This window comes from Erpetoichthys calabaricus, chromosome 3 (assembly GCF_900747795.2).
Source record: "Erpetoichthys calabaricus chromosome 3, fErpCal1.3, whole genome shotgun sequence".
Taxonomy (NCBI): Eukaryota; Metazoa; Chordata; class Cladistia; order Polypteriformes; family Polypteridae; genus Erpetoichthys; species Erpetoichthys calabaricus.
The window spans coordinates 120,289,583-120,309,608 of NC_041396.2; the positions used below are offsets into that span (position 1 = coordinate 120,289,583).

Below are 20,026 nucleotides of genomic sequence, written 5' to 3' on the forward strand. Positions count from 1 at the left end.
TGCGTTGTTGATTTGTTTCAGGGTGCACTGTTCCAATGCGATGCAGTATTTGTGCACATATGCGAAAGCAGTATGGGCCATTGCCTTTTGGTGGCCTGATATTTACTCCGGTAGATGCAAAAGCAAACGAACTATTGTAGGATCTAATGCAGTTCATAAAGTTTGTACTTTTAGGTACATCGTTAGTTAGAAGCTTTAGTTGAGCTTTGCGTTTTTGGAGCCGAGACATTTTTTCTTCTAGAAATATGGATAAGTAATAAGGAGTATTGCACTCACTGTTAATATGGAGCCTTTTCTGCGGTTGAACGGTTAATAGTGCCTTATTGTAATGAGATCCACCTATGCTGCATAGTGTGAATTGTGTTTGGTCCCGTTATCCGAGCGGTATCGTTTTGTACCTGTGATCGTGAATTCATGACTTGTTTGTTCTTGAGCGTGAGAAATATGGATAAGTAATAAGGAGGATCGCACTCACTGTTAATATGGAGCCTTTTCTGCGGTTGAACGGTTAATAGTGCCTCATTGTAATGAGATGTAGATGCTGCATATTGTGAACGTGTTGAGATGACGTACGTTTAATACGGACGGTTCATTTAGAAATGGGGCTTTGTGTGTCATTTGTTATTTATGTTACTGTGGTCATGGGTCTGAATCATCGTTTTTGTGTACGTTTCGTGTGCCATGTCCGTAGTCTGTCCCGTTTCGTGTCCAATGGGCTGTGTGTGGTGCTCGCGGCTTCTTTTTTTTTGTATGCTTGTGGCTTGTTGAATCCTCCTCTTTGTGTGCGTCCCGTTTCGTGTGCAATGGGATTAAATCCTCCTCTTTGTGTGTGTCCCGTCCGTTGCTTGTGTGTGTGTGTGGGGGGGGGGTTTGCGTGCTCTTTTTTTTTTGTGTGCCAGGGGCTTGTTGAATCGTCCTCTTTGTGTGTGTCCCGTCCGTTGCTTGTGTGTGTGTGTGTGTGTGTGTGTGTGTGTGTGTGTGTGGGGGGGGTGTTTTGCTCGTGCGGCGCTGTGTGCGTCGCCTGTGTTTGACTCCTTTTTTCTGTGCTCACTCCTTTTTTCTGTGGTCTTGGCCGCCTCTCGCGGCGCCTCATTTCTTGGGGCGCCTGCACAGTACGTCTTTTTGCGGCTACGGCCCATGGCCAGATGTCCCTGCGTCCATCCGGTTTAGCATTCTCGGTTAGTAATATGGATACCTACCTATCATCTCCTCGTCTCTCTGTTCACTTCACTAACATGTCCACTGTAATCCGCTCCAATCACCACATTCTGTCCCTTGGGTACACTGTCCATCACTTTATCCAACTTACTCCAGAAATCTTCTTTCTCATCCATTGCACACCCAACTTGTGGAGAATTGCACCACACAGCCGTAGTGCTATAACTGACACTCTCTCACAACTGGATAAAAGCGATGCTATATAAAAGCTGTGCATCTCAGAAGTTAAGTACTGTTGTAACACAACAAATTTGAGAAATCATTTATTCCGACATTCCCAATAAACTTAATCTCTGTCAACATTCAAACAAGTAGAGCCCAAATAATCTATACTGGAGATGGTGGATAGCTATAAGCAATAAATTCACCTTGTGCTGAAAAAATAATTGCTGAAAATGAGGGATTTTGACAAATAACAGGTTTTTGAACAGCGGTATGCTATACCAAACAGAAAGCAAATAAGTTTAGTTGTTGTACCTAGGCTTTATGAAGATCTTAAGTACTAGGGTGTTGTACCGTGTTAGCCATTATGAATGTAAAGAAAAGCCAAGCAAAATGACACCTTTTATTGGCTAACTAAAAAGATTACAATATGCAAGCTTTTGAGGCAACTCAGGCCCCTTCTTCAGGCAAGATGTAAACATCTTACATCTTGCCTGAAGAAGGGGCCTGAGTTGCCTCGAAAGTTTGAAGATCTTAAGCAAAGCATCGCCATGTCTTTCAGGTCAGCGGAGAGTAGCCCTAACTTGCGACAGCTGAATATGCAGGGAGGCAGATTCCTATGTGACAATCAGATGTTCACTATATTAAAAACAACTCAGCACCTGTGTCTGATGTGTTGCAGACAAGCACAATGCATTCTAGTTACACCAGGAGCAACCTCACTGCTTATATACAGCGCTTCTGAGATGGCTGTTGTTTCAAAAACCTTCTTAGCATTTCTAATGTGCTGTTTCAGCGCGTATCAAATCACAAGTTTGTGTGTTAGCATGTTCAAACAAACTTTGCTTCTCTTTAAGCACATGGTTATCTGTATTGCTAAGGTGGAAAAAGTTTGCAACATGTCTCACCCGGCAAAGCAAGCAGGCAATTGTTGGAATTTTCTTAGGAGCCTGCAATATCAAATTCAGCATTTGGTCAAAGCAGCCAACATGAGGTAGCTCCACAAGCTGTACCACAAGAATTATATTAACTGTGTTATTAGTCACGATGGCTGGTTCTTTTTCTTTTATGTTCCATTCATCTAACACCACTGTCAGCAAGCATCAGCTCTAGATACTTGCTTTAAAATGGCTCCTTTTGTTCAAGGAGGAACTGTGAGGACACATTTTCGAGACTTGTTAATGTGACTGCTACAAGTGGGCAACTGAAGATATGTGTAACTGTATAATTATAGGAAGACATAAGTCTTCCCGCTGTGTCTTTAATTTTGACCAATTCAAGATTACTTTAAATGTCCAATAGAGGTGTAAGAGCCATTTCCTACTTACATAAGAATCATAAATGTTTTACTAAATGATAGTGTATTATCTATGGGAGGTTCCTATAACCCCCATAAGTTGAATTGAATTGGTATATTCTAACTATTTCTAACTTCTCTGACTAAACATTATTCTCAGTTAGTAATCAGCCTTGCCATGTGTAAGGTGTAGAGGGTACATGGTTTTAAACCATGCCTTTCGTGCCTTGCATACCTTGTGTGCGTGTTTTGTGTGCTAAGAAACCTTAGATACCTTAAAGGGAACCTGTCCTGGTGCAATATCGTCATAACATCTGAATCTGGAAGCCAGAGGAAATAGCAAACTCCAAACAAAAGTCTGAGTGTTGTGAGTGGAAGCCGCAATGATTATGACGTCACAAAGGAAAGACCATCTCCAAGACGACAGAAAGCCGTTCAATTTACCAGAGATGGAAGAGCTTGACTTTGAAAGCTTGGTAACAACTTCAGTAACAATTGACCTTCAGTTAGAAATAGATGACAGATATGATCAATTATCTAGTCTGATGATGTATGTAAAGGATTTACAACAAAATGAATTTAACTGTGAAAATATAGAAACAATTTTCAAGAATGAGTTCTTCAACTTGAGAATGAAATATAAAAGGTTAAGCGATGAACTTTTATCCATCAAGGGCAACGAAGATATACAGAAAATGATACAAAAGGGTATTGATGCTAAAGCGAAAACTATGCATAAGTTTTTGGGAAAAATAATGGATTGGGCTATGGAAGTACACCAAAATAAAAGCCTCAACCAGCAGCAACCTGACTTTTCTGGTAACCAATTTAGAGATTACAGAACAAAAGATTATCTTCAGGGGAAATATCGTGTCTCTCAGATCTCCACAAAAACTAAAATAATAATAATAATAATTCATTACATTTATATAGCGCTTTTCTCAGTAAAAGTCAAAGTAAAAGTAAAGTAAAAAGTAAAAGTCGAGCAAGTACAGTGGCTACTTCAGTTAATGTCGCCAAAATCTCTGCAAAAGCTGTAAGTCGAGCAATTTCAGTGGCTACTTCAGTTAGTGTCCTCAGATCACAAGAGGCAGCACATGCTGTGCTGTTGGCTAAAGCACAGAACCAAAAAAGGCAACAAGCTCTAGATATGGAAGAGACACAGTTGAAAGCCAAAAGAGAATTTGAAGAAGCACAGTTGAAAGCTAAAAGAGATCAACTGGCTTTGAAAGCAGCTATTGCAGAATCCAATGCAAAACTGAGGGCTCTTAAAAGGACACAATCGCAGTCCAGGAAAACCAAATCCTTATAATGTTCCTCAGAAACCAGATGTGAGAAATGAAAAGTCACATGATTCAAGCATTTGTAACTTTCTGTGTATAAATGCAAGTAAAAACAATCCTCAACAATTGCTTTATGATAAGCAAATAAGGCACCAGTACCTCCTCAACAACTGCTTTATGAACAGTATTACGAACACCAGAAAAACAGCAGTATTAGACTCAAGTGCCTTATGTGCCATATAGAAATATCCCAATATTTGATGGCGATCCTTTGAGATATGTAGATTTTATTGGAGCATTTGACCGAGCTATCGATGAGGTGATAGAGAATCCGCGGGATAAACTGGACTTCTTGGCACAGTTTACTAAAGGTTCACCTCACGAGATTGTTAAAAATTGTAAATACTTGTCACCGGCAGAAGGTTACAAGTCTTTATGGAAATCAGCTACGGATAGCAGATGCATACATGAGAAAAGCCAAAGGGTGGCCACAAATAAAGCCAAATGACGAAGAAGGTCTGATGGATTATGCAATCTTTCGTGGCGGAAGTACGAACATTATGTCCAACTTACAAGGTGGACAACAATTTGAAAGTAATGATAACCTTCGTACTATAGTCTCCAAACTTCCTCAAGACCTAATAGCACCGTGGTAATGCAAAGTTCGGAGTATTTAAAGTACGGAGAGCAGATGAGCACTTTTCATTGATCTAGTGAACTTTCTGGAGGAACAGGCAACATCAGCATTGGATCCTGTGTACGGCTCAGCTCTACGAAGCCATACCTTCTAGAAGGAAAAGGACAGGACTGATCAAGGAAAGTATCCTTCAAAAGGCGTCCCGAGAAAAAGCAGTTTTGCTATGAACTTTTCTGTTGCTGACGAAAAAAGGGATACAAACACCTCAGTCAAAAAGGTGGAGATGGCTGGATATACAAGCGGTAAGCACTGTCTTTTTGCAATGAAAATCATGGTCTTAACGAATGCAGTGCAATCCAGAAACTAACTTATGAAAGTAGAATTGACTTTTTGAAATCTAAGGGCTTATGCTTTAAATGCCTTAAACAAGGATATCTTAGTAAAGACTGAAGAAAAAATTAAATGCCAAATATGCTCTCATTTTCATCCAGTCATTCTGCATATGAATAAGGAATTTAGCACCGACGATAAAGCCACACCTCCTAAAAAAGAGAACGTTAAGTCGAAAAAGAGCATTTCTTCCTCGAATATGCCTGTGGGACCATCAGAGACTAGTTATCGGGGCTGGAAAAAAGGGTGTCTTAGCTATGATTCCAGTTAAAGTTAAGTCTGAAATGAGTGAAAAATGTATAGAAACATATGTTCTAATAGACTCTGGCACCACAGCTACATTTTGCACAGAAAGCTTGCAAGAGCAGTTAAATCTTTCTGGAAGAAATTTTCATATCTACATCAACATTGTGGAGAGTGACAAAGTATGAAAACAGAAACTAACAAAATGTTCAGTTTTAATGGAGTTGCAAGTCTGTGGGATAGAAGAAAACACATTTATTGAATTGCCTTAAGTGTTCACACTGAAATTTATACCAGTGAAAAGGGAGAACATCTTTTTGCAAGAAGATATTATGAAATGGTCTTATCTTAAGGATGTGCAGCTACCCCAGATAAATGCTGAAGTAGGTTTGTTATTAGGTACAGACGTCCCTGATGCAATGGAGCCATGCCAAGTTATAAACAAAGAAGGTAAAGGTCCTTACGCTGTGAAGACAATTCTCGGATGGATTGTTAATGGCTTGATAAAGGGGACAGACAAAGAAAGACTGCAAAGTTATTCAGTCAATCATGTGACAATAATGGAGGTAGAACAAATGTTACTCTACCAATACAATACAGACTTTCCAGAGCGCAGCTGTGAGGAGAAGGAGAAAATGTCACAGGAGGACATTAAGTTCATGCGCATAGCCTCAGATTCTGCTAGGCTAGTAGATGGACACTATTGCATTAATCTACCTTTAAAGACGAGACACTTAAAGTGCCAAATAATCATTGCATTGCAGAACAACGTACTATTGGACTCAAAATGAAACTTACAAAGTATCCAACATTCCATGAGGATTACAAAATTTTCATGAAATACATTTTAGACAAAGAAATGCCATTAAGGTACCAACTGAACAGCTGACCCTTGAAAAGGAGAGAGTGTGGTACATCCCTTACCATGGAGTATATCATCCAAAGAAAAATAAGACTGGTTTTTGACTGTACAGCCACTTACCAAGACTTTTCTCTAAGTGAACAGTTGCTGAAAGGACCTGACTTAACTAATACACTCATTGGAGTTCTTACAAGATTCAGAGAGGAGCCAATTGCTCTCATGGCAGATATTAAATCAATGTTTTATCAAGTCAAAGTTCCAGACGAAGACACTGATCTTCTTCATTTACTGTGGTGGCCTGAAGGTAATCTAAACAATGGACTAGAGGAATATAAATGACAATGCATCTTTTTGGTGCTACTTCATCACCCAGTTGTGCCTCTTATGCTTTACAAAGAACAGCAGAGGATGCCAAAGGCACAGCTCCAGAGGAAGCAGTTAACACTGTGCTGCACAATTTCTATGTTGATGACTGTTTAAAGTCAGTTGCTACAGAAGAACAGACCATAAAATTGGCCAAAGATCTTCAAGCCCTGTGCTCAAAGGGAGGATTTTATTATACGAAATGGATAATAGCAGAGCTGTCTTGTTGGCCATTCCTGAAGAAGACAGATCAAAAGGACTTAGACTTAAGCCATGATTTGTTACCAGATGAAAGAGCCTTAGGTGTTCAATGGTGCGCACAGACTGACATTTTCAAGTTCCAGGTAAAGCTGCAAGATAAGCCTGCTATAAAACGTGGTATTCTCTCAGTGGTCTGTTCAATATACAGTCCACTTGGATTTTTAGCACCAGTCATATTGCCTGCTCAGCTTATTCTAAGAAAACCGTGTAAAGAGAAATATGCGTGGGATCAAGAAGTGGAGGTTAAGTATGTCCAGCAATGGAAAAAATGTATGGACAATTTGAAGCTACTTGTGGATTTCAATGTAAACAGGTGCATTAAACTGCCTGGATTTGGTCACAAAATGACTGCACAAATGCATCATTTTGGAGATGCTTCAGAAAACGGGTATGTTCTTATGTTCTGTTTCCTACCTCCTCCTAACTAAAACAGAACATAAGATACATTGTTCATTTATAATGGGGAAATCAAGAGTGGCACCACTGAAACCTGTCACTATACCAAGGTTAGAACTCACAGCAGCAGTGGTAGCAGTCAAAATGGACAAAATGTCAAAACAAGAACTACAAATTCCCCTGCAAGAGTCAATCTTTAGGACTGACAGCACCACTGTATTAAGGTACACTGCAAATGAAAGTGCACGCTACAAAACTTTTGGTGCCAACAGAATCGCAGTGATAAGAGAGCACTCACAACCCGCGTAATGGAGATACATAATCTCACAAAAGTGAGTACACCCCTCACATTTTTGTAAATATTTTATTATATCTTTTCATGGGACAACACTGAAGATATGAAGCTTCGATACAATGTAGTCAGTGTACAGCTTGTATAACAGTGTAAATTTGCTGTCCCCTCAAAATAACTCATCACACAGCCATTAATGTCTAAACCACTGGCAACAAAAGTGGGTACACCCCCAAGTGAAAAATGTCCAAATTGTGCCCAAAGTGTCAATATTTTGTGTGGCCACCATTATTTTCCAGCACTGCCTTAACTCTTTTGGGCATTGAGTTCACTAGAGCTTCACAGGTTACTACTGGAATCCTCTTCCACTCCTCCATGACAACATCACGGAACTGGTGGATGTTAGAGACCTTGCACTCCTCCACCTTCTGTTTGAGGATGCCCCACAGATAGGGTTTAGGAATGGAGACACGCTTGGCCAGTCCAGCACCTTTACCCTCAGTTTCTTTAGCAAGGCAGTGGTCGTCTTGGAGGTGTGTTTGGGGTCATTATGTTGGAATACTGCTCTGCGGTCCAGTTTCTGAAGGAAGGGGATCATGCTCTGCTTCAATATGTCACAGTACATGTTGGCATTCATGGTTCCCTCAATGAACTGTAGCTTCCCAGTGCCAGCAGCACTCATGCAGCCCCAAACCATGACACTCCCACCACCATGCTTGCAAGACACACTTGTCTTTGTACTCCTCACCTGGTTGCCGTCACACACGCTTGACACCATCTGAACCAAATAAGTTTATCTTGGTCTCATCAGACCACAGGACATGGTTCCAGTAATCCATGTCCTTAGTCTGCTTGTCTTCAGCAAACTGTTTGTGGGCTTTCTTGTGCAACATCTTTAGAAGAGGCTTCATTCTGGGACAACAGCCATGCAGACCAATTTGATGCGGTGTCGCATGACACCGGGGAGGGAAAATGGCTAATTGGGCACAATTTAGACATTTTTCACTTAGGGGTGTATTCACTTTTGTTGCCAGCAGTTTAGACATTTATGGCTGTGTGTTGAGTTATTTTGAGGGGACAGCAAATTTACACTGCTATACAAGCTGTACACTGACTACATCGTATCAAAGTGTCATATCTTCAGTGTTGTCCCATGAAAAGATATAATAAAATATTTACAAAAATGTGTGGGGTTTACTCACTTTTGTGTGATATTGTATGTCACATCTGCACAAAATCCTATGGATAAGGCATCAAGAGGATCGACAATAGAAAGTTTCACCAAAAGAAAGACCTGGATTCAAGGCCAGAAGCCACAAAACGAGTGGCTGAAAGACTTGATCAAGTGAATGGCTCACTTACCAGAAAATGCTCTCATGTTGCTCGTTTTGCTTTGCAGCAAATTCATAAAGAAATTGGAAATTGTGGGTGTAATTACAAGACGCTACACCCTGTAACTCCTGGGTAATGGGTCAAGTCTTCAAGACAATGCCAGATGCGAAAAGAGCAGTAAGAAGAGTTTGTGTGCAGACCAAAACCAGCATACTGGACAGACCTGTGAACAAACTGTGCCTGCTCCACGAAGCAGCAAATGATTCAAATGATTAATTTTAATTGTGTTTGTGCTCTTACAGTAGAATTTAAATTTTAAGTTTCTTAAGTTTGGTTTAAATTCATTAAAGTAGTGAAGGCTCTTGCTAAGTAATGTTAAAGTAATTGATTTCTGCCCTAGCATAAACAATTAGGGGCTGGATATGTAAGAGCCATTTCCTAGTTACATACAAATCATAAATGCTTTATTAAATGATAGTCCATAATCTATGGGAGGTTCTTATAACCCCCATAAATTGAACTGAATTGGTATATTCTAGCTATTTCTAACTTCTCTGACTAAACATTATTCTTAGTTAGTGATCAGCCTTGCCATGTGTAAGGTGTAGAGGGGACATGGTTTTAAACCATGCCTTTCGCGCCTTGCATACCATATGTGCGTGTTTTGTGTGCTAAGAAACATGCAGGACAAAGCACTTAATTGAAAGTGCTGCGCCGTACGTTTAAAGTGTACAGAAGAAGAAGTTAAGAATCTTTTAAGTATAGAAACTAAAGTTTTACAAGAAAAGCTAAGTTTAGAGAAGATACATTTTTTCCTTTTTTTTGCATTTTATTCTACGTGTGTAACAACTTTTTTCTTTATTCTTGTGTGAACTGTTTACTTTGAATTTTAACTAAAACGAACTTTTGAACTGAGAGACTTCTTTTGGCACGTCTTTTTCCCACGCTTGATCTCGCCTTACACTCCTGCGGCTACAAAAGGAATAAATTCACTTTAGCCAAAGGGTGTTTACATGGAGATTCATAACACACAAATAGGTTACTGAATAACATTTATTATTAAGAAGAAATATGTGATTAATTTATAACAGTTTTTTTTTGCAAGATGATATACTGTAGATGTTTTATAAAGTAGATGCCATTGCATTGTATTAAAACATGGGGCACCCCATAATATTTGTGGACTCTGAGTTGAATCAGGGCTTTGTGAAATCAAAATCGAATCGAAACAGGACATCAGTGCAAATACCCAGCCTTAGTGTCTTTAATTATGTTACACTAAAACTTTTCTTTCACTTGTTTTCACTTACAAATATGTGAAAAAAAACAAAATATGAAGGCATTGTTAGCCTGCACTCTAGTGATCTGGTTTTATTTTCTGTTTCTTTGTAAACTAAATATTTGGTATATCAAAGTTTAATGTCAATATGTGATACACTGCTCATAGCATTGTAAATCAATAACAACCACAGTTTAGTACTTGTATAGCCCAAAATCACACAAGGAATGCCTAAATTAACTTTAACATGTGCTGTTTTGACAACCCCACTAGCCTTGACTCTCTAAGAAGACAATTAAAAAAAAAAAAAAACTTCCCAAAAAAAAAAAAACCTTGTAGGAGAAAACAAAATTCAAGAAATCTTGGGAAAGGCAAATCAGAGAGAGACCCCCTTTCTAGGCAGGTTGGGCAAACTATGGGTGTTAAAAGAAATGGGGTAACTACAACACACAAAATAGAACATAAGTAATCCTATTCATAGGACTAGCTGGCTAATCAATTATTGCCACCTAAGAAACACAACAGTACAAAATACAATGCCTGGCCAAAAAAAGTCACCACCAGGATTTAACTAAGCAAAGAGGTAAGAGCCTTCCACTGGATAAGTACTGAAGTGATTAATATGTCTCAGCTGGCATCAAGTTATTTAACCCTAACTTACGCAGACGAGTAGCTTCTTATTTCTTAAACAACCATGTTGGAAGACATATCCTGTGGTCACGGAAAAGATACAACACTGTTTTGAAAGGGTCAAATTGTTGGCCCACATCAAGGAAAGAAAAACAACTAAAGAGATTTCTGAAACTACTAAAATTGGGTTAAGAACTATCCAAAGCATTATTAAAACCTGGAAGGACAGTGGTGAACCATCATCTTTGAGGAAGAAATGTGGTCAGAAAAAAAACCTTGAATGATTGTGATCGGAGATTATTTATACATTTGGTGAAATCAAATCGCCTCTCTATTATAAAAGAAAATCTTGAGAATAGATGAGACTATTGCCAAGAGATTTTTTTCAAGTCCCGTCCTCCTCTCCCAAGCTAACGGTCCTCTCACCTCTCATTCATGTGAGTGCTTTTGTCAGACACAGTTCCTACGCTCTCTGCTCTTATAAATTTTTACAATCAAATTGTCAACTTAGTTAAATGCGTATCAATAGACTATGCTGAAACAGTTGGTGGTGATATTGCGGAAGATGAAAACGTCAACTTATAATACCCTGTAAAAAATCGAATTATTGTTGAAAGAAGGATGTATCATAATTTTATTGTGTAATTTATGAGTGATGGGCTATGCAGTAGGACAAGATTAGTTGTGTTCAAAATTGGTTCAACAATTCTGACATATAAAATTTTAACAAGCGACAAGAAAGGTAATGTAGTGCATTAGACACCAAAGTAGATCTTGATATGCCATTCGTATTAAAACGTTTACAGTTTCAATTAACAAATCACAGGAACAAACATTCGAAAAAGTGGGTTTATTTATTATAGAGAAAGAAACGAAATTCACTCATGGGCAGTTATACGTTGCGTTGTCACGATGTAACTCAAAATTACGGAATCAAAATTCAATGCGATATTGACGAAAAGTTAATTCCAAATATTCTTTTTACTGAAGAAAAAGCGTAAGTTTAAAAAGTATTTGCGTGTTAATTTCAAAGCCAAACAGAATGAAAAAGTATAACGCAACAAAAACCTATAACACAACATGAAACATAATCTTCTTTCAATTTATTACATTTTACTACGGTTAATTACTTGCTGTAATGTAAAATAGTTAGTTCTATTATGCATATGTAACAATTCCCATGAAAATAACAATCTGTTTAAATTGTACATCCACATTCCCCATACGCGAGTGGCAGAGCCGCGAAGTGGCTAGCGCGTAGCACCCACACAGGGTTTGGCGAGCGAAGCGAGCATGGGGTAAAGCCCCCTAGTTAAAAAAAAAAAAAAAAAAAAAAATCAACAGTAGAACTCATGTTTATGTTTAATAGTGAAAGCAAGTCCATTTCTACACACAACAATGCCAAGAGAATTCAATGTATTAGGACTAAACAGCTGTGTGGCCTTAAGAAAACCACTTATCAGTGAGGCTGATTGGGAAAAATGGATTTAATTTGTTAGAGAGCATAAAGATTGAACTCTGGAGCAATGGATATGTGGTCTGATGAAGACCATGTTCCAGAGTGATGGGTGCATCATGGTAAGAACAGAGGCGGATGAAGTGATGCACCTATGATGCCTAGTGCCTGATGTACAGGCCTGTGGGGGCAGTGTTATGATCTTGGTTTGCTTTAGTTGGCCAGGTCTTGGTTCAGTAACATTATGTGCTGAAAATATGACGTGAGCTGACTACCTGAATATAATGAATGACCTGGGGCCTCATGTATAAACGGTGCGTACGCACAGAAATGTTGCGTACGAACGTTTCCACGCTCAAATCGCGATGTATAAAACCTAAACCTTGGCGTAAAGCCACGCACATTTCCACGGTACCTCATACCTTGGCGTATGCAATTTCTCCGCTCGGTTTTGCAGACTGGCGGCACCCAGCGTCAAAGCAGTGCTACTGTTCCTGTGTGATCACCCTTTCTTTCTTAGACCCATATTCCTGACGCGGCTTTATAAATACACTGAAATTAACTGCATATTATTTATTAGTGTAATGCATCTGATTGTAATTAACCTATAGCAATATAATGGTCCAGGGAATAGCCATAGTATTCCAAATACCATAACTGCTTTAGCGCTGCTACGCTCACTGCATCTTCTTCTTTCAGCTGCTCCCGTTAAAGGTTGCCACAGCGGATCATCTTTTTCCATATTACTCTCACTGCACCACTCGGAGTATTTATATCACTGTGAATCACAGCAGCAGCTGATCGGAAAGAGAATTATCGGTACACAGTTTCAAGCACACACTACTTCAGCCACGGCAAAACGCGTTAAAGCCTTTCCTGTACGGACCTCGCGTTTCAGAAACATTTTCATCCTAAGAACTATAAATGCACTCAATCAGTCCATCAAGTGCTCCTTGTAGAACTGTTTGTACTTATAAGTACAATTACCCCACTGTAAACTTGCACTACAGTTATAATATTGCATAACCTGCGCCACTTTATAAAAGGCATATGATGACGATATCATTTTTAAGATGAAATGCAGCAAAATATGTTGCTTATACTATACAGATAAAACTTTAACTTCATTTAAATAATCTGTATTGTTAATAATTAAACATGTGAGGACACGGTGCTGCAGCGCTAACTAGTTCACGGATAGCTCCTGCCTTGTGCTGTATTATTGCTGGTGCTGACGCGACACAGGAAGGATAAACGCAGGCATGTCAAACTCACTACCATTGGTGGGCCGCTTCGACTGCCATACGTGCGTCAGCGGGCCGTACTGTAACAAATACTATTATACAAAGTTACTGTAGCTTTCTTTCCAATACTGAAAACTTTAAAAAATGTAACACTTAAAGTTTGAAGAAAAGCAATTTATTTCCATGCAGTCTCCATACAACAGTGTAGAATTAGAGTCTTAACCTCTTAGCTAGGTCCTTATTATATTACTAGGCTCACCCTCCTTTTAAGGCGACCGACTTTTATCCTCAATTTGTGTGTGCTCCATGTGTACATCAGGCATGTAAGTGTAGGGAATGAGAACATCAAAGTGCCCATTCATAACTTCTCCCGAAAACCTAAGTTTTTTTTATCCCCTCGAGTGCCTGTCCAAATTTGGAGTGTAGGACTCCATAATAATATACTTGAAACTCATAGGGGAACAACTCTCCCGCTGCCATTAGCTCAGAAATGGTACCATAAGTTTGAGACTTTGACATTTCCGTGAGATACTGAAGCTCATTTGTATAAGAGATTCCTGACAGTATCATTGTAAAAGGCTGAAACTTTGTCCAATTACTTAAAACATGTCGTACAATGTCAGTCCGAATCTGTACCGCTAAAGACGGAGTTTCATGCACTAAATAAGCTATAGATGAGAATAAGCAAGCACCATCTCCCCTGATATTTACTACATGGTGAGGCATTTGTACTCCATCAACATTCATTATTTCCAGAGACATAATTTTGTCTATTTTTCCAGCGCATCGCGCACAAAAGCAAGGGAACGATGGGAGCACCAGAACTCTGCTCACATCGTGTCACTTCGTACCGCAAGCCACAAATAATAAGTCTGTGATAAGCGGAATACCGCTACGCTTTGCACTCACGGGACGGAAGGACAATCCCGACCGCTTTTATATAGTGTCTTGATGATTGATATTCATTATATTATATTCATTGCTTATATAGGAGCCTTACAGTGAGATTTATTTCTTTTGTCCCGACACTTGGCATCTCTTGTTAGTAACCAGTTCGTCAATATCAGGCTTGAAATCTTGTGCAGCTGCAACTTTTATGAGGGATGAAAGGTGCTCGACGGTAAGTCTTGAACGATGTGGGTTTTGGTAGCATTCATTAACAAAAACAATTGCTCACAAAGGTAAGTGCTTCCGAAAATAGACAGTACTCTCGATGCCAATTTACGGATCTGCACATACGAGGGTGGCAGGTAAGCATACCAGCCTGGCACACCAACTTCGTTGTATTTTGCCTTCACAATAGAATCTGACTGCACTTCAATCAATTCCATTCGGATATTCTCAGGCACATTCTCAACGTTGTAAGAGAACAGCGCAATGACCTATTTGTGTGAACTGAAATCACGAAAATGCTCACTGAATTCATTGCTCAGTAATTCAAGTTGGAAAACAAATCCTCCAAAAATCAAATTTTACATTACTAAGTTTACTTCAAAGTTTATATTGTAAAATAAGCCGATATGCAAAAAGCCACCAGACCTACAATAATTTTACAAACTCAAAATCACAAAAATGTTAATAAGCAACTCACCAACTTCTCGCATCCACTTCAGATCTTCAGCTGTAGTCTGCACTAACTGTTCGGTACAATACTAGCACAAAATTACAAGAAACTAGAGCAAAAAAACGTGAAAATATGCGGGCTATTACTACTCGTGATGGTCAGTTCTGCCCAGTGGTCAGTCTCAGCAACCCAGCGGCTCTAGGCTCGTGGCGGCTCTGGGCAGAGAAAGAATCGGTGGCCCCGTCGCCTGGCAATGTCAATACGGTATCTTATGCACGGCGGATGGCCACATCCGTTGCGGACACTGCATAGCCGCCACGTGCTCATGACACGCTTCTATATACTCGTGTCCGTAACTTGAAAACCAAGTGGCGACCCATGATATTCTCATTACGGCAAAACATTATAATAATACATATAGCTTACTGCTCCGACTCTAGCGACATTTGTAAATACAGCGTACTAATTAACAAGAAACAGAATGTTTTTCGGCCACATTGCCGTCAGCTGTGTTGTTATTTTCTCTTTCTGTTTTATATTCAATATATATTGGCGTGGCGGCCCCTGGGATTTGGCAGCACTGTGCAGGTGCACAGTTTGCACATGCCTAAGGCCACCCCTGCTGCAGCCTAGCACTTCAGTTGTGACGCTGCGGCTCATTAATTTTGGTCAAGGATCATGGCTATACAGGACTCGCAAAATTTCAAAATCCCTGGTAGCGCTTCGGGCAGGCACTCTTCAGTTTTTGGTAGCCCAAAATAAATTTAAGTAGCCCGAATAAAAAAGAGATTATTTTTAATGTATAATATTGTAAAGGAAACAAAACATCAATCAAAAAATTGTTAAAACACAAATTACAACAACTGTATAAAAATTACAATCATCAACTCAAATATTTGGTTCTAATTGAACAGAAATTTCTATGAACTTGTAAGAACTGTGTAGAACATGAATCAGTCTGTGTCAGATTCTGAATCTGAAATTTCCACTGAAGTCACGGATGAGAAAATGCCACTCGACGTTGAGGGCATAGCATCTCCTTCATCAGCTTTCTCTTCCTGTGCATCGGCCTCCATTTCACTGCTCTTTGTTCTTGTCGGGGTTTTATGATCCAGGTGTCTTGAACCTTTTCCAGAAAACATCCAGAAACGAATTGACTTGTCAGGGCAAAAAGATTCAACTGTTTCCCCATTAATGGAGAGTTGCATGCAGTCATTCAGTGTTTCAATGTGTAGAGAGGTACGATGCGTTGTCTTCACTCGGTTCGTGCAAGAAAATCCTCTCTCACAGATGGCTGTTGATGGACTAAGTGTCAGCATTAATTTCACCAGCAACAAGATATGAGAGAGGTGTTCTGGATTCTCAGAGAGGAGATCTCTGTACAAGCAATCATCTACCTTGCTACCCCGGTGTTCTGCAAGCCACATTTTTAGATCCATCCATTCTTGTGGAATTTTCTCTTTCTCTTCCTCATCTAGCAAACTGGCAAAATGTGTGACAAGATAATCCACCTCTTCATCCCCATAATTTGCCAGCTCTTCTCTGGGGTAGGGAAGACTGGAAGGGTCAAAAACCTTGAAACAAGAGAGAGGCTTTTCACACAGATTTTTAAATCTGTTGTCCATGTACTTGACTGTGTTGTCAATAATCTTTTGAATCTCTGCACCAAAGGTGTCTTTGTCTGTGCCCTCACCTCTTCTAGCAGGTCACTGACTTTTTGTGAGCTGAGTTCCACAGTAGCAAATGCTACCATCCTCGTTCGCTGTGAACTTTATGTCCAAGGTTTTCTGGTATTCTCCTGGTTTTGTTTTTAGGCTGAGTAAGCGTGATGTGGTGCTCTCAACTAATTGATTTGTTCGTGTGATGTTTAGGTTATCATGCTGAAAATCAGTACAGCACTTGGATAAGATGGTACTGTAGTCCAACATGAAATGCAGGAAGCGAACAAATTTCTCAGTCTTCATCTCCTGCACCACCCCTCTTAGCCTTGGCTGCATCCTCGGACTTGACATCACTTCCTCCTGCCATGTTCTCCATATGAACAACAGTGGGAGTGCAATTTTTTTCCACAGCCTTCAGACATTCAGCCGGCTTGGAAGCCACCGTGTGCTCTTCAGGCCACTGAAATGTGCCAGTTTCTCATTTAGCAGTGCACTTATTTCTGTCAGTTCTCTTCGCCTCTTTGGGTAATAGTAGTACATCTTAAAGATGGTTTTCAGTGTATCTTCAAATTTCACTAGGTACTCCCTGCCTTTCACGCTATCCAGCACGGCTAGCTCTAATTTGTGTGCCACACAGTGGATTGTTATGATGTGGGGTATCCTCTGTTTCAGACTCCCAGCTACTCCTGTTTTCTCACCCATCATCACTGCATCACCATCAAAATTTGCACACACTACTTTCTTTTTCCATGTGTCTTCTCTGATACCCATGGTGCTCACTGCTTCATCAATAGCCTCTAAAATACCTGCAGCATTTGCACTCTTGACTGGCTGACATTTGATCATGTATGTGGATATGTCACCATTATCTCTCACATACCCGACATGAACCAACTCCTGTTCTATTATACCAGTGTCTGTACTGCCATCTGCAAGAATGGATAAGAACCTGCTTTCTTGAATTTCCTTTTCAATCTGGTCTCTTGAAGTTTGTGCTATTGCTCCAATAAACTCTCTACAAGCATGGTCATTGAGGTAAGTGGAACCAAGATCTAGGCCATTTGCTTTTTAAAGTTTGCAAAGACTGCTAAATTTTGCCAATGGTAGTTCACTCTTTGCAACATAGTATGCTGTTCTAAACAGCTTTTTCAGGACTTCTTCTTGTGCTTGGTTTATTTTTAGTATGTTTTTTGCAATTGGTGTTTGTTCTGGGAAAGATGCTGCAGACTGAGCACCAATGCATTTCTTGTGATGCAGAGATTTCTCATGGGTTTTGATGGGGTCTTTCCTAAAATTACTGGTCCCAGTAACAAAGGCGCTTGTCAAGTCAGAAATCGAGGGAAACTCACGACACACCCAGCAGAACATTATGTTATTTAGCTTGTCATATTTCCTGCTTTTTTCCCCACTGTGTGCCTATTTTTTTTCTCTGTACCCTAATAAGCTTTCATATGACACTCAGATGGTCCGCTACGAGTCGCCTTTTCACGCCAACTTTGATATGTGATTTCTTTTTTATTTCGGGCACTGTGCGACTTTGTGAACTTGAGCTTTCTAGTTTCTCTGACACTATGTCACTCAATCAACTTTCTTTTGTTGATTATACCACTATTTAAACCAACAAATAGTATGTTTTTCCTTTGCCTCCACTTGGTATTCGCTGAAATTCTTATATTCCAGCCACAGAAATTCTTTTGTCCACGAAACCAAAAAGCTGCGCTTTCTTTTTGCCTCATAGTTTGATTTGTCATAACGTTTCCGCTTTGTGGTAGGCTTTTCTTTGGCTGTCCCTTCTTCACCCTGACCTGTCTTATTTGGCTCAGCAGAACTAAAATACCTGCGTAAATTCATCTATTTTTACACACGCACACACATAACGGTCAGCGATTTTTTAAATTCTCTGCGCAATCAACCTCTATCACTTTTTTAAGCTTGCTGCGGGAGATTTCACTTGTCACGTTTGAATAGTAAGCTAATGAGTGATAAGACGATGTCAGAGGAATTGGTGCGCAATTAATCCGTCACTGACCAATCAGTACTGCCACTCTCTATACACAGTTCGCGCGATCGCAAAGTGAAAGTAAAAAACAAGCGCGAATTCAAACGCGATTTCAATATTTCACATATTGACAGTGGCTAATCGATGCCCGAAAATGACATAATTACCCAGCTACATTTGCGAAAGAATGCAAAAGCATTGACATATATTTTTCCTTCCTATGATAGCCCGACGGGCAGGGCTAAGATAGATTTTGGTAGCCCGACTGGAAGACACAATAGCCCCGGGACGTCGGGCTAGCGATTTTGCGAGCCCTGCTAGCAGATGACGTTTCCGCTACCATAATGCCATGGGAAAACGCGCTTTTGTCAGAAGGCAGAAGTAAGAAAAGTCAATAAGTAACACCGAAGATGCAGAATACTATCGTTCGTGATTGAATCAATCATTTTGTACAAGTTCAGTGCTAACTGGGATCTGTCATGCGGGCCGCACAGATTTCTGTTGCGGGCTGCATGTGGCCCGGGGGCCATGTGTTTGACATGCCTGGATAAACGGATAGAATAATTAAACATGTACTACGAAGATATTTCATTGTTCCTTAAAAGTTTTGAAGAATCGGCGTTCTAAGCTTACAGATGGCTTAACGTCTATTACAGAGTTGATTGTGTGGCGATTGGGTATTTGGAGAAAGAAAAGTAAGGACAGGAATTGGAGGTTAGTACATTTAAAAGAGACAGTACTTCTATGATAAATTATTTCATCGAAGGTCGCACATGGCGCGGCAAGCCTCTTGCGTGAGATACAAACAATCACTGCGCCACCGTGTTCCCATGTTTAATAACATGCTTTCATTCCTATCATCATGAAAAAGATATCACATATACATCTCAGTATTTTAATTATTCAGACAGCTGTAATATCACGAATGTAATGGATTCTGTGTCCTGTCGGAGAAAGAGAAAGAACGGAAGCACGTAGTGTTTCACACACATAGAGCACATAGAAGATCAAACACAGAACAAAGCATTTAACGTGCTACTTGAGAAACTAGTAAAATAAAAGATTTTAATATGAAGTTTATGATGTTCTACTTTAATGACAAAATAAACTACGTGATTAAAGTGGAAATTTCGAGATTAAAGTTTTTTCTCTGTACCCTAATAAGCTTTCATATGACACTCAGACGGTCCGCTACGAGTCGCCTTTTAACGCTGACTTTGATATGCGATTTCTTTTTTATTTCGGGCACTGTGCAACTTTGTGAACTTGAGCTTTCGAGTTTCTCCGACACTATGTCACTCAATCAACTTTCTTTTGTTGATTATACCACTGTTTAAACCAACAAATAGCACGTTTTTCCTTTGCCTCCACTTGGTATTCGCTGAAATTCTTATATTTTCCCCCATGCTTTTCCCATTGTCTTTTCACAGAAGGCTATTTATATTGATTTGCATATT

General features: G+C 39.7%; 1 protein-coding gene across 2 annotated transcripts in view; it reads right to left on the reverse strand.

Moving 5' to 3' along the window:
• pdcd2 (programmed cell death 2) overlaps positions 1-20,026 on the reverse strand; it is a 78,555-nt gene that overhangs the window by 48,148 nt on the left and 10,381 nt on the right. The gene's annotated exons all lie outside the window — the stretch shown is intronic.